Raw genomic sequence first — 10,173 nt, forward strand, 5'->3', positions numbered from 1 at the left:
CAAAAAAAAAATATTAACTTTTTTTTAAATTTACCCTTTATTTAACCAGGTAGGCAAGTTGAGAACAAGTTCTCATTTACAATTGCGACCTGGCCAAGATAAAGCAAAGCAGTTCGACACATACAACAACACAGAGATTTTTGTAGTTCGTTCCAGTCATTGGCAGCAGAGAACTGGAAGGAGAGGCGGCCAAAGGAAGAATTGGTTTTGGGGGTGACCAAAGAGATATACCTGCTGGAGCACGTGCTACAGGTGGGTGCTGCTATGGTGACCAGCGAGCTGAGATAAGGGGGGACTTTACCTAGCAGGGTCTTGTAGATGACCTGGAGCCAGTGGGTTTGGCGACGAGTATGAAGCGAAGGCCAGCCAACGAGAGCGTACAGATCGCAGTGGTGGGTAGTATATGGGGCTTTGGTAACAAAACGGATGGCACTGTGATAGACAGCATCCAATTTATTGAGTAGGGTATTGGAGGCTTTGTTGCGAAAAAGGAAGCCAATTCTAGATTTAACTTTGGATTGGAGATGTTTGATGTGAGTCTGGAAGGAGAGTTTACAGTCTAACCAGACACCTAGGTATTTGTAGTTGTCCACATATTCTAAGTCAGAACTGTCCAGAGTAGTGATGTTGGACGGGCGGGCAGGTGCAGGCAGAGATAGGTTGAAGAGCATGCATTTAGTTTTATTTGTATTTAAGAGCAGTTGGAGGCCACGGAAGTAGAGTTGAATGGCATTGAAGCTCGTCTGTTAACACAGTGTCCAAAGAAGGGCCAGAAGTATACAGAATGGTGTCGTCTGCGTAGAGGTGGATCAGAGACTCACCAGCAGCAAGAGCGACCTTATTGATGTATTCAGAGAAGAGAGTCGGCCCAAGAATTGAAACCTGTGGCACCCCCATAGAGACTGCCAGAGGCCCGGACAACAGGCCCTCCGATTTGACACACTGAACTCTATCAGAGAAGTAGTTGGTGAACCAGGCAAGGCAATAACTTGAGAAACCAAGGCTATCGAGTCTTCAGATGAGGATGTGGTGATTGACAGAGTCGAAAGCCTTGACCAGGTCAATGAATACTGCACAGTATTGTTTCTTATCGATGGCGGTTAAGATATCGTTTAGGACCTTGAGCGTGGCTGAGGTGCACCCATGACCAGCTCTGAAACCAGATTGCATAGCGGAGAATTTGCGGTGCGATTCGAAATAATCTGTTTGTTGACTTGGCTTTCGAAGACCTTAGAAAGGCAGGGTAGGATAGATATAGGTCTGTAGCAGTTTGGGTCAAGAGTGGCCCCAACTTGGAAGAGGGGGATGACCGCAGCTGCATTCCAATCTTTAGGATACTCAGACGACACGAAAGAGAGGTTGAACAGGCTAGTAATAGGTGTTGCAACAATTTCGACAGATCATTTTAGAAAGAAAGGGTCCAGATTGTCTAGCCCGGCTGATTTGTAGGGGTCCAGATTTTGCAGCTCTTTCAGAACATCAGCTGACTGGATTTGGGAGAAGGAGAAATGGGGAAGGCTTGGGCGAGTTGCTGTGGAGAGTGCAGTGCTGTTGACCGGGGTAGTGGCAGCCAGGTGGAAAGCATGGCCAGCCGTAGAAAAATGCTTATTGAAATTCTCAATTATAGTGTGTTTATCAGTGGTGACAGTGTTTCCTATCCTCAGTGCAGTGGGCAGCTGGGAGGAGGTGTTCTTATTCTCCATGGACTTTACAGTGTCCCAGAATGTTTTTAAGTTTGTGTTGCAGGAAGCAAATTTCTGCTTGAAAAAGCTAGCCTTGGCTTTTCTAACTGCCTGTGTATATTGGTTTCTAGCTTCCCTGAAAAGTTACATATCACGGGGGCTGTTCGATGCTAATGCAGAACGCCATAGGTTGTTTTTGTGATGGTTAAGGGCAGTCAGGTCTGGAGAGAACCAAGGGCTATATCTGTTCCTGGTTCTAAATTTCTTGAATGGGGCATGGTTAATTAAGATGGTGAGGAAGGCTTTTTTTTTTACCAGGCATCCTCTACTGACGAGATGAGGTCAATATCCTTCCAGGATAGCCGGGCCAGGTCGATTAGAAAGGCCTGCTCGCTAAAGTGTTTCAGGGAGCGTTTGACAGTGATGAGTGGAGGTCGTTTGACCCATTACGGATGCAGGCAATGAGGCAGTGATCGCTGAGATCTTGGTTGAAAACAGCAGAGGTGTATTTAGAGGGCAAGTTGGTTAGGATGATATCTATGAGGGTGCTCGTTTTTACGGCTTTGGGGTGGTACCTGGTAGGTTCATTGATAATTTGTGTAAGATTGAGGGCATCAAGCTTAGATTGTAGGATGGCTGGGGTGTTAAGCATGTTCCAGGTTAGGTCACCTAGCAGCACGAGCTCTGAAGATAGATGGGGGGCAATCAGTTCACATATGGTGTCCAGAGCACAGCTGGGGGCAGAGGGTGGTGGGCATGTAGACATCTACAAATCACTTTCCCTCATAAATATCTACTCAATATTATTTGTAGATCAGTCTGTCACAATTTACCCAAGATACATCATGGTTTTGATGATTTCGAACACAGCCAAGCACTTCAGAAGCAAGTCTGATTAATCAGGCTGTAATTCACATTGAATTGATATATACAGCCTGAAACTAATATCTGCAAAATCGTGTAAATGTTCCTTACAAGCCAGAATATTTAATAAAATTACGTTTAAACTTACTCTACCAGTTGTCTGTGAGGTTTCTCCTTCAGCTGCTTGAAATTTGATACAAAATATCCACAGGAAAGTATTGCTTACCCAACTTTTTAGAGCCTGTGGTTCAATAAGTATATGGTTCAATTTGGCACTGAGGTAAAATTAGTTTTATATTGGATATTTGGTTTTCTCTTGTAAATAGCTATTGAACCAAGCATGCCATGGCAATCAAAATGGTGCATTCTGAATCAGGGGAGGATGGAGAACAATCCACCCATATTTCAAACAAGGGACCTCTGGCTTTCTCATTCAAAGTTTTTTTTAAAGAAGGAGGCCAAGAGAGATGATAGAGGCCCCGAGGAGTATGCAAATAAGATTCTCCCTTTTAATCTGTTCAGGATGCTCATTTAGAGAGAGCTGAGGCTGGTGTGACATTTTGACACTGTGTTTTGAAACGTAGGGGCCACAATTTCTGCTCAAATATATTTTTTTAACACACTCAAGAATGGTGTATAGGTACTTTGTAGAAAAGACAAGTATGCAATTCGTATATAGAGTAAACATACAAGAGCAGACAGATACAAGAAGACCCAGAGTTTGAGGTAAAAAACAACAAAAAAACACAAAATAAGATAGCGTGCCTTTGGAAAGTATTCAGACGCCATTACTTTTTCCACATTTTGTTACGTTACAGCCCTATTCTAAAATGGATTAAATAACAAAAAAAATGCTCATCAATCTACACACAATATCCCATAATGACGAAGTGAAAACAGGGTTTTAGAATGTTGGTAAATGTAATAAAAATTAAAAACAGAAATACCTTATTTGCATAAGCATTCCGACCCTTCGCTAAATGATTTGAAATTGAGCTCAGGTGCATCTTGTTTTCATTGATCCTCCTTGAGATGTTTCGAAAACATGAATGAAGTCCACCTGTGGTAAATTCAATTGATTGGACATGATTTAGAAAGGCACACACATGTCTATATAAGGTCCCGCAGTTGACAGTGCATGTCAGAGCAAAAAACCAAGCCATGAGATAAACAAATTGTCCGTAGAGCTCCAAGACAGGATTGTGTCGAGGCACAGATCTGAGGAAGAGTACCAACACATTTCTGCAGCATTGAAGGTCCCCAAGAACACAGTGGCCTCCATCATTCCTCCATCATTGGAAGGAGTTTGGAACCACCGAGTCTCTTCCTAGAGTTGGCCACCCAGCCAAACTGAGCAATAGGGAAAAAAGGGCTTTGGTCAGGGAGGTGACCAAGAACCCGATGATCACTCTGACAGAGCTCTAGAGTTCCTCGGTGATATTGGGAGAACCTTCCAGAAGGACAACCATCTTTGCAACACTCCACCAATCAAGCCTTTATTGTAAAGTGGCCAGACAGAAGACACTCCTCAGTTAAAGGCACATGATAGCCCACTTGGAGTTTGCCAAAAGGCACCTAAAGACAATCAGACCATGAGAAATATGGCCTGAATGCCAAGCATCACGTCTGAAGGAAACTTGGCACCATCCCTACGGTGAAGCATGGTGGTGGAAGCATCATGCTGTTGGAATGTTTTTCAGCGGCAGGGACTGGGGAGACTAGTCAGGAATGAGGCAAAGATGAACGGAGCAAAGTACAGAGAGATCCTTGATGAAAACCTGCTCCAGAATGCTCAGAAAGTTCACCTTCCAACAGGACAACGACCCTAAGCACACAGCGAGAGGATTGTTAGTGAAGAATGGGAGAAACTCCCCAAATACAGGTGTGCCAAGCTTGTAGCGTCATACCCAAGAAAACTCAAGGCTGTAATCGCTGCCAAAGGTGCTTAAACAAAGTACTGAGTAAAGGGTCTGAATACTTACAGTTGAAGTCGGAAGTTTACATAAACCTTAGCCAAATACATTTAAACAATCAATTCCTGATATTTAATCCTAGTAAAAAGTCCCTGTCTTAGGTCAGTTAGGATCACCCTTTATGTTAAGAATGTGAAATGTCAGAATAATAGTAGAGAGAATGATTTATTTCAGCTTTTATTTCTTTCATCATATTCCCAATGGGTCAGAAGTTTACATACTCTCAATTAGTATTTGGTAGCATTGCCTTTAAATTGTTTAACTTGGGTCAAACGTTTCGGGTAGCCTTCCACATGCTTCCCACAATAAATTGGGTGAATTTTGGCCCATTCCTCCTGACAGAGCTGGTGTAACTGAGTCAGGTTTGTAGGCCTCCTTGTTCGCAAACTCTTTTTCAGTTCTGCCCACAGTTTTCAATAGGATTGAAGTCAGCGCTTTGTGATGGCCACTCCTATACATTGACTTTGTTGTCCTTAAGCCATTTTGCAACAACTTTGGAAGTATGCTTGGGGTCATTGTCCATATAGAAGACCCATTTGTGACCAAGCTTTAACTTCCTGACTGATGTCTTGATATGTTGCTTCAATATATCTAAATAATTTTCCTACCTCATGATGCCATCTATTTTGTGAAGTGCACCAGTCTCTCCTGCAGCAAAGCACCCACACAACATGATGCTGCCACCCCACAACATGATGCTGCCACCCCTGTGCTTGGGATGGTGTTCTTCGGCTTGCAAGCCTCCCCCTTTTTCCTCCAAACATAACGATAATGATTATGGCCAAACAGTTCTATTTTTGTTTCATCATACCAGAGGACATTTCTCCAAAAAGTACGATCTTTGTCCCCATGTGCAGTTTCAAACCGTAGTCTGGCATTTTTATGGTGGTTTTGGAGCAGTGGCTTCTTCCTTGCTGAGCAGCCTTTCAGGTTATGTCAATTAAGGACTCGTTTTAAATATATATATATATAAAAAAAATAAGTACGAATTGGGGAAATAAATAAATAGCATTGATGGGGGAATATAAGGACATCCACCCGAAAGTGTCAATGATCAAACCTGGCAAGACAATCAAACAGGCTTGGCTCTCAACATGGTAATCCAGCGACAGGTCAGTCGTCCAGCCAGAATGAAAGTGATATGAAAGCTCTGATCGCCCCCCAGTGGCCGGACCAGCATCCTACATGTCCGGGAACAACAATAAAATGTCAATCGGCAGCCCTTACTGAAACAGTTTAATACAATTTCCCACGCTATGACACATTATGGATTAGAGTCCACGAGCAGACCCTAACACACAATGAAAAGGTGCTCTAACCTGTACAGGGGACTGGTGTGTATTCCCGGGTTAACTTCTCTGGGTCCAAAACCGAGTAGAGACAAATCTTCTCAGGAGTCTAATTCTGAGTCTGGCAGGGAAGAGAAAGGTTGGGGTGAAAATGGAGTTTGTAGAGTTTGGTCATGACATCCCCGTAGCCGGCGTGCTGCTTTGCCACATCAGGCGTATAATCATCATAGACACGGAAGGGATGTCCTTTATGTAACAGGTTACCCCTCTGAGCCTCACGCAGGATAAGATCCTTGGTCTTGAAACTGTGACAGCAGATGATTAATGGGCAAGGACGTTGGCCCGGTCCAGGCACGGGGACAAGTGCGCGGTCTGCACGGTCCAGCTGCGGATCCGAAGCAAAACATCCAATCCCATTGTATCCCTCAGTAGCTCGGCGAAGAAGTTGTGGGGCGAGAGCCGGCCTCTACCCCAGACCAACCATGCGAAGGTTATTGTGTCTGGACCAGGCCCGCTAAGTAAACCATCTTTCACGGAAAGCCTCTGCATACTTTCCTGCAAAGGCCATGCATAGCTTCTCTAATCCATCGATCCTACCAGCGTTGAATTCAGAAGCCTTCGCTAGGTCCACAATACTCTGGCCCTGTGAAGCAACCGTTCGATTGGTGCTCTTGATTTTGGTGTCCAGTTCAGCAATAGCAGCCTTGAAATCCTCAGCTATAGCAATTCTATCAATTCCTTCTAGAAATTGTTGCATGTTGCGTTGATATTTTTGTTCAGTGTACAATATACCAACACAATAATCTCCCGAGTAACACCAGTCCACATTGAGAATAGAATCACAAGGTTAATATTGAGGAATACTGAGAAATTCAGTTCATCACTGTACCGTAATTGCTGGACTATTAAGCGTACCTGAATATAAACCGCACCCACTGAATTATTCAAAAATATGTATTTTGTACATAAATAAGCCGCACATGTCTATAAGCCGCAGGTGCCTACCGGTACATTGAAACAAATGAACTTTACACAGCCTTTAAACGAAACACGGCTTGTAACAAAAATAAATAGGCTTTAACGAAACACGGCTTGTAACAAAAATTAAAACAGTAGCCTACCAAGAAAGTCATTGGTCACTATCTTCCTCCTCCTGTGCACTGAAACCACTGAAGTCATCTCCTTCGGTGTCGGAGTTGAATAGCCTCAGAATTGCTTCATCCGATGTTGGATCGTTTTCATTGTCGCTCTCATCACTTTCATCCGGAGGCAAATACCCCACTGAGCTCATGCTGCCCCTTCAACACGCAGCAGTCCAGCCTTTCGAAACCCGTTGATGATAGTGGATTTTTTTGACAATGCTCCACGCTGTCAGGACCCACTGGCAGACTTGACCATAAGATGCTCTTCGCATGCGGCCCGTTTTAGTGAAGGATTTCTCCCCACTTGTCATCCAAGCCTCCCACTGAACAAGGAGCGCCACCTTAAATGCACGATTTACACTGATGTCGAGTGGCTGCAAATACTTTGGGCCATCTGCTTTTCTTCCCTCTGAAAGCTTTTGTTGTCTTTCTGCACTGAGTCAGTTCCTCACGCTGCTGTTTCCAACGTCTTATCATCGACTCATTAAGGCCAAGCTCCCATGCAGCAGCTCTATTTCCTTTTCCAACAGCCAGATTTATCGCCTTCAACTTTAAAGCTGCATCATATGCATTTCTCCGTGTCTTTGCCATGATGAGGGTGACAAAATTACTACCGTAATCAGAATGATGGGAAGTTTGAGCGCGCTCGATTTACGTCACATTATGTGACGGTGCTCAGTTTTTTGGCGGCATGAATCTTGTGAAAGCGGGAAAAATCCATAAATTAGCCTCGTCATTGTATAAACCGCGAGGTTCAAAGTGTGGGAATAAAGTAGCGGTTTATAGTCCGGAAATTACGGTACATGGCTTTCTTACACAGTAATAACATTATGCGATTTCTTTCACCTAACTCTGTATTAAGGTTGAAAAGTTTTGGTATCTTTCCAAAAATCCCAGGTTTTCCAGAAATCCTAGAACTAACGAAACATTTTTTAATAATTCTGTTATATGAACTGGAGATATGACCAGAGGGAGGAGCTCTTTCTTATCATGACTTTGACAAGGGGCAAAGAAAGTAAGCACATTCTCCCTGAATGTACAACCGACGAGCAAGTACATATGAGACTTGGTCTCGACGTTGTAAAACGAGACCTGACCGCAGTCGTAATTCACAAACACCCCCACTTTTGTAGGCAAGCCACCAGTAAGGGTGAGAGAAAAGGCAATGTTGGTACAGGCATGGATCTCTTTTGCCTTTGATGAGACACGGAGGCCACAGGACTTGGTTGGGGTTCGCCACAATTAACTCTTTCCTACTCACCGATTGCCGTGCAACTCCTAAGCACCAGTTGGATTTACCTTGCACCCCCACCTGAAACATATAACGTGCCTGTTATTGAACTGGTTTCCAAGAACTTTCCCAAAACTCCCCGGATTTCCAGAAATCCTGATACCAGGAATCTTTCAACTGGGATTTCTGAAAAGCCAGGGATGTTTTTGAAATTAGTGGTTTTTGCGGCACTAGATGACATGTTATGTCTTCTTTGATGTGTTACAGAATATGGGACATTTTGCTGTCTGCCTTTTTTAACTTTTCTATTGTGTGTGACGTGGAGCTTGTGATGCAAAACCAAATAATAAAGTAACATGTCGTCTCTTCTCATCTCACCTCCCAATAGAGTTTTCCAGAGCTGAACTAGTCTTAATCCAAGACACAAACATCTTTGATGAATCTGGGTTTCTGGGTTTTGTGAACCTTCTGTTTCCTTGGTGATTTCAAGACTTCTTTCCCATCTAGAGAGACGATGAGCCAAGGACCTGCATATGGAGTGATATTAATGCCAACAGAAATGATTTTGTATTCAGAAATTGAATTACTCTGAATGCATACATTGGATTAGTATGTAATACTAACGCTCTTCAGGACGCTCTTCAGGATGTGGCAGGGCTTGAAAACTCTTATGGACTACAAAGGGAAACCCAGACGCGAGCTGCCCAGTGACGCAAGCCTACCAGACAAGCTAAATGCCATTTATGCTTGCTTCGAGCCAAGCAACATTGAAGCATGCACGAGATCACTAGCTGTTCTGGATAACTGTGTGATAATGCTCTCGGTAGCCAAACCTTTAAACCGGTCAACATACACAAAGCCGCTGGGCCAGACAGATTACCAGGACGTGTACTCAAAGCATTCGCGGACCAACTTTTTCAACCTCTCCCTGACCAAGTCTGTAAAACCTACATGTTTCAAGCAGACCACCATAGTCCCTGTGCCCAAGGAAGTGAAGGTAAACTGCCTAAATGATTACCACCCCGTGGCACTCACATCGGTAGCCATGAAGTGCTTTGAAAGGCTGGTCATGGCTCACATCAACAGCATCCTCCTGGACACCATAGACCCAATCCAATTACCATCCCAACAGATCCACAGATGACGCAATCTCAATCGCACCCCACACTGCCCTTTCTCACCTGGACAAAAGGAACACCTATGTGAGAATGCTGTTCATCCCATCTCACTAAGCTAAGGACCCTGGAACTAAACACCTCCCTCTGCAACTGGATCAAATCAAATCAAATTTGATTTGTCACATACACATGGTTAGCAGATGTTAATGCGAGTGTAGCGAAATGCTTGTGCTTCTAGTTCCGACAATGCAGCAATAACCAACAAGTAATCTGACTAACAATTCCAAAACTACTGTCTTATACACACAAGTGTAAGGGGATAAAGAATATGTACATAAAGATATGTGAATGAGTGATGGTACAGAGCGGCATAGGCAAGATGCAGTAGATGGTATCGAGTACAGTATATACATATGAGATGAGTATGTAAACAAAGTGGCATAGTTAAAGTGGCTAGTGATACATGTATTACATAAAGATGCAGTAGATGATATAGAGTACAGTGTATACGTATACATATGAGATGAATAATATAGGGTATGTAAACATTATATTAGGTAGCATTGTTTAAAGTGGCTAGTGATAAATTTTACATCATTTCCCATCAAGTCCCATTATTAAAGTGGCTGGAGTTGAGTCAGTGTGTTGGCAGCAGCCACTCAATGTTAGTGGTGGCTGTTTAACAGTATGATGGCCTTGAGATAGAAGCTGTTTTTCAGTCTCTCGGTCCCAGCTTTGATGCACCTGTACTGACCTCGCCTTCTGGATGATAGCGGGGTGAACAGGCAGTGGCTCGGGTGGTTGTTGTCCTTGATGATCTTTATGGCCTTCCTGTAACATCGGGTGGTGTAGGTGTCCTGGAGGGCAGGTAGTT

The sequence above is a fragment of the Oncorhynchus kisutch genome, linkage group LG9 (genome assembly GCF_002021735.2).
Source record: "Oncorhynchus kisutch isolate 150728-3 linkage group LG9, Okis_V2, whole genome shotgun sequence".
Lineage (NCBI taxonomy): Eukaryota > Metazoa > Chordata > Actinopteri > Salmoniformes > Salmonidae > Oncorhynchus > Oncorhynchus kisutch.